Here is a 6,462-nt window from a genome sequence, read left to right on the forward strand (position 1 = left end):
CACACACACACACACACCTGTGTTGTGGTAGTGAACTGCCCATTTGTGTGTCTTGTAGAGTTCAGGTGACACAGATCTCTCAGATCTTCCTCCAGTGTCGACACAGCTGTGTGTCCGGACTCACCTGAGGCGCACACACACGCAGACACACACACGTTAGGGTTAAAAGGGATCAAGTGGTTTTGTGTCACCAGGAGACTCAGTGAAGGAAGAGTGTCAAACCACTTCAGTTTCTGTCCCTCCAGCCTCGTCCCTCCGGACCGCGACGTGAAGTAAAATCTATAATAATATAATCCAACCTGAATTTAATGGAATGGCCCTTTCTCCTAGAAATTACAGACCAGTGTGCAGCATTTAGTGGCATCTATTTATCTAACTGAGGACCACTCGCGTCTGTATTTGATGACCTGGGAATGAGAACTGTGTGCAGTAGAAACTATAGTGGCTGCAAAACTCGACTGGGCTCCTGTAGTAACATGGCGGCTCAACATGGTGGACTCTATGATTCCTATATGCAGGTGATTATATACTAATGAAAACAATTAATATTATATTCTAAGATAAATACGGTAACTTACCCGATAAGATGTTCACTGACAAAGAATTTTGTTTTCTGCATTTTCATTTCCACTCGTAGTGACTGCAGCCTTATTCAAAAGTCAGCAGTGAAACAAGATTTTTTTATTCACATTTAACTGAACCAAAGTGCTTCTGTTGCCCTGAACTTCGTAAACCCCAAATCGTCAGCTTAAAGAACCTCTGTGAACATAATCCAGGCAGGTTTTAGTTTACCACGATGTCATAATGAAAACAATTTACTAACATAAAAAACTTGATCGAATGAATTGAAGATTTAGGGTACAGACGCTCTGAATCTGTTGACTGATCTTATTCATTTATACGGAGAGCAGGAGATCCGGCTGTAGAGTAAAATTTGTATGAACACGACTTCAACTTTATGCAAACGACGTCTGTCCAGCTCAATGCAGCACACTCACACAACTCAATGCGTCGCCTATTTTGCTTTCAGACACATTTCCGTCAACCAAAACTCACCACCTTCCAGTCGACGGTTCGGTGCATCTAGATGCGTCTGCGCTGGTTTCTGGTCACCGGTTATACCCCACTGATGATATCGTACATATGACCCTGAGCTCCTCACACTCTTAACTTCATCACTATCAACATGATTGTCAGGCGAACTCCAGTGGAGAACACGAAGATGAAACCCAGGAAAGTATCAATGTTAATTTTAGTTTAAAATCATTTGAGTGTGATCAAACCACAATTTTACACAAACAATCTCAAACACAACTGACTAAGGAAGGAATCACAATATTGTCATAAAGACTGATTTAAAAAAGAACAATAACATTACGCAGAACAAATATTGATAATTTCAGCTTTATTGTCCCTGAGGAGACGTTTGACTCACACCGACGCCGTTAATTCAACTCAAAAATGTGTTGAAACTGATTACATTGAACATTTTAAGTTAAAAAAAACATTCTGCTCAAGTGATGTTTCAAGAAGTTAGTGTCACTTAAAATTACTGCATTATGTTTGACCCCGAGAGCACCTTTAATTCATTCATTTAATTAATAATTAAATCATTTAATTGTGTAAATTTGCTGCTTCTTTGGGTCTTTTTGAGAGTTTTCTCCCCCTCGAAGCCCCACAAACACAATTAAATGTATCTGAGGTTATCTGGGGGTCGGTGAGTTGAGACTGTTTTTCGTCTTTCACGTGTCTGACATCTTGCACTTTTTCCCTTCTCATCTTTCCCTGTTTCGTTTCCTGTTTTTAGCTCCGTTTGTTTCCCTCTGCTCTGCATGGCAGGTTGTGACAAACCAGTTTGTTAAAAGCACTTTATAAATAAACGCGACTTGCACTTTAATCACCTTTCATCATCGGCTGTGTGACAACCTGTGGGCGCCACCACAGATTTTAATTTAATCCCCCCTGCATCTTCCATCCCTCCCCTAATTGATGCTCTTGCGACGAGCAGCAGCGGCGGCGGTTTGCTATTTCTGAAGCGGCGCTGGTTGGCTGCCACGGCTCCGCTTCACGCTGAATACATCAGCCGCCATTCAAGTCAGAGACTCACAGGGAAAAAGACAGAAAATAGCTCTTCTCATTGTGTCTACGTCCTCTCGATTCTGTCGCCTCCCGCTCTGATCCCGATACGCTGCGTGTCAGACAAATAAATCCCCTCCCTGAACAAATAAATGAATTTAAATTAAAAGACAGCAGATTGGAGTTTGGCGTAAACAAAGCACAATTCCCTTTCTCTCTTTTTAGCCTCGTTTTGCATAACAAGCCGTGACACGCTCTGCATTGAGATTCAAATGAGTAAGTGGCGGCTTAAAATGGACTTAGCTTCACTTCACTGGGACTATTTATCCGCTTTTATAAAGGACGTGTCATTCTCAACACTTCCTGTTCGACTAGCTTAGGACAACACAGTCTGTCCTCAACACAACACTGTGAGGGGGGGTTTAACTGTTGAGGGCTTTATGAAACTTTATTGATCTCTGCCAGGAAATTAGGCCACAGCCTCGAACCGATGCAGCAGATAAAACAGAGGACGAATACAAACAGATCAGAGCTCAAACGTCTGCCAACACCGAGCACTTCTCATTATTTAAACATGGTGGCGTTAGCGGTAAAATATTCACTTTGGTTGCAATTTAAAAAAAAAGGTTTTCCTCTCTGCTCGTGTTTAACTGGAGGAGAACAACATGCAACGATGTGACAGCAGTTCAGCAGGGAGCTGCATGTATATGAGAGAGACAGTAGAGCTGACAGTGGGAGGATGGAGGAGAGGGAATTTAAACAAACAGATGAGAGAGTGAGCAGCGTCTCTCCTCCAAACAACAACAACTCTCTCATTTTTTCTCTGTGTGGTGATCGGCGCTCCGACTGGGACTTCCTGCTTCACAACACTGTCGGACTGTTTCTCAAAGCTGCTTGGTCCAAAATATCTTGTTTGTTATGTGTTATCGTGGAATATGTTGGAATATCTTCACCTTTTTTTGCAAATGATAATTAAAGTCTTGAAGCACCTTTGAACATAAAGCAGGAAGTATAGTTTCCAGGTCCAGGTACGCTAGGGTCCGCATGGCGTAGACAGTCCGCACCGTCCGCAGACAAAACTATAAACAGAGCTACTGCGCAGCCGTGGTGTCTGTCGCTGTCCGTGTCTGTTTGTAAGTATATTCAGACCTTCAGGGCGGACCCCCTTTGGGACTGAATGATCCACAGTCCTGTATCCAAACAGGGATACCCTCTTGAAGGTGTGTCTTTAGATGACCTCCCTGATGCTCCCTGTTTACTGTTTACTGTCGTTGTCGGAAGCCGGCATCCATCTATCCTGAAGCCCATTGGACGTTATTACAACCCGCTTGTAGTTTCACCGCTTGGCAGTTCTTTAAGATATTCGCCTGATTAACAGGGTCACTCCTTAAACCGACTTACTGGCGAGAAGCGGGATGCAAACGCCACAGGATTGGCAGATTTTATTCCTCAGTGGACTTTACATAAAGGCTGCTGGTGTTTAGAGAGTTTTTCCAGAGCGAGCGAGGCGGAGGCTACGTGGTTTTATAATCCCGAGCTGTGAACTGAAGGATCGGACAGTGTTTCTCTTCAGCCTCGCTCTCTTGTCTTAAAAAACAAACACCGAACAGGACGTGACGTTACCTGCGGTTGTGGCTTTAGCAGCTGGCAGCCGAAAGCTCCAACGAGAAGCCACACCAGACGATTCTCTCTGCTGCTCTTTATCCAAGTTGGGGAAGTTAGCCAGACATGCATTTGCCAAACCAGCCATTTAGTCTTGATCCATGAAGCCTCTTCTCTCAACAAGCTGTTGGAAAAAGCTTTAGATAAAAGCCTCTTGTGGCCCACAGGCCAAAAGAAATCACCCATTTCTCTCCAGCTGAAGGTGTTTTCTGCAGTCCAACCAAAGGAGGTAACAAATTGTTAGTTTGATCTGCGCTGAATAATTAATGAGTAATTACACAGTTTTCCTGTACAATAGTAGCATTACTGACTTTATCTCCAAATAATCTCTAATCTAACTAAACTGTTAATTCGTTGCCGCCTGTCTGATTGTCTGCTTGTGTTTGTTGCCCCAGTAAATCTTTTTATAGCAACTCGTCTTTTTCCTGAAATCTCAGTAATGAACTTGGTCAGTACGATGTTGTCATAATCAATGAAACAGACCTGTGAATATTAAACCTAACTTCTCCTTTGAGGCGCCGGATTGACCGGTTGACCCACCATACTTCTGCAGTATTAACTGCTGCAGCCTTGGAGAATCTGTGAGGGATTTAATAAAGGCATTCCTGTATGTAGACAGTCAGCTGCCCTGAGAGCTCTGGACTCTGCAGTATTTCCTCCTTTCAGATCAGTTTGTTTGTTCGGGTAAGATCAACGGCACTTTACTCCTTTACAGTGTTCATCGACTCGTCTCTTTACGCATCTTTAACGGACTCTGTAACGTCGGTCCAACCTGAGGGCGACATTGAAACGAAGGGACGGGGTTAAGGATTCAGGCGAAGCCCCGAATGCACAGAGGAAAGAAACTGACATGACTGAACGTTAACAACTGTGGTTCAGTTCAGTGGAAGGGAAAACTTCATCCAACCAACAACGGGAAATTACCCCAAAACACAAGGGATTATGGGTAGAAGCAAAGGGATGCAGTAACTTGTGGGTGGGAAGCTGAGCGGAACAAAATGAAGCTCATATATTCAGGTGCTTCTTCATGCATTCAATAAAAGCAGATTTGTTTCAGAATCATCTCAGAAAGTTAAAAACAAAACGCTGGAAACTTAAAGTTAAATCATTTTTCATCATTTCATTTCATGTACGGCTGAGATGTGAAAGAAGAACGGACGTCGAACGCTTGAAAGGACAAAACATCCTTGTGTGTGTGTGTGTGTGTGTGTGTGTGTGTGTGTGAAAATGACCGTTATTCAGGTTTTTTCCGTCGTCTTCTTCCACTCCTCTTCCTCGCTCGAGGCCGGCTGCAGCCCCCGGGACAGACATTCCTCTGCACTTTGGTATGCATGCGTGAACGTGTTCAGTGAGTTCTGGCCCCCGAAGTTCAGCGGCTCACATCAGGGATCAGATCACCCTTCAGGCCGCGAGACGCATTTCATTTGCTTGTATGGGAGGCCGAGTGGAAGGAATACGGAGGAGACTGTGAAGAGGCTGTTCAGCTGGATAGGGCAAATATTGTGACACGACCCGGGCTCCAGGGGCAGATTTCAGGGGATTCCCACAGGATGGGGACAGTTTCAAAACTGGAGACCAGACTGCAGCAGTATTCAGTTAGTTGGAATCTGCAGCTTCACCACTAGATGGCACTAAATCCTACAAACTGGTCCTTTAAAAGCGGACTAAAAGCAACAAGCTTGGAGAAACTCGCTAGCCAAAACACATTAGAGCTACAAATGGCCCATAATGCAACACTCTTCGTGTAACAGGCGTTCTCTGTAACGGAGGGCCCAGAACATCTGCTCCTTATATTCAGGCTAAAAAGTATTTTGTCACTTACGATGTTAAAGCTAATTTCTGCCGATGTGACGAAAAAATCAAAGGAATCTGTAAGTTATTGTAACTATAAACTTTCTGACCTAATATCCAAAAATAATGACTTAATGTCAAAATAATGTCTTAATATCTCAAAATAATGACTTAATATTTCAAAATAATGACTTTAAGATACACAATCCTTTTTGTTTCCATACACACACACGAGGACTCAGTAACTGTGGTTGAAGGTGGAGCAGCTCTACTTACAACGCACATTAACACGGCGTTAATTAAAAGTCATTATTCTGGTGTCAGTGACCTTTCATCAGCCTGGAGGACTGAAGGAGACATTTGTCCTCCCTTTCGCCTCCTGGACGTGTTGAGTGCCGTTGAGTGTTTATAGTTTGTTGCCCGCACTGACACACGTGCTGACCGCCGGCGCCGAACGTGTTGATGTTTATCACGATAATGGGACAGATTTCATTTCCCTTTCATACGCGGCCCACAGCAGCATATGTAAAACAGAGACGGGATTATTCTGGACTGACTGAAGACCAGCGACGCAGAAGAAGATGGAGGAGCAATGAGCTGGAAGACTCCTCTTCATCATCATCTTCATCAACTCCTTTTATTGTCCTCCTTCTCTTCTTTGTGAGTCTCTTCTGTTTGAATCTGTTTCTCCCTTTTTTATTCCATTTTCCTCATCAATCCTTTCCTTCTTCTATCCTCCATCCTCTCGTCTTCCTCTTCCTGTCCTCCATCCTCTCGTCCTCCTCTCGTCTTCCTCTTCCTGTCCTCTCTCCTCCATCCTCCTCTCCATCCTCTCGTCTTCTTCCCTGTTCTCAGTTTGTTGACAGACCTTCAGAGACAAAACCAAAAAGACAGAAACAGACGCTGTCATGTTTTCTCCTCCTCCTCCTCCTC

This window comes from Morone saxatilis, unplaced genomic scaffold (assembly GCF_004916995.1).
Source record: "Morone saxatilis isolate NCDOM2014 unplaced genomic scaffold, NCSU_SB_2.0 Contig24, whole genome shotgun sequence".
NCBI lineage: Eukaryota > Metazoa > Chordata > Actinopteri > Moronidae > Morone > Morone saxatilis.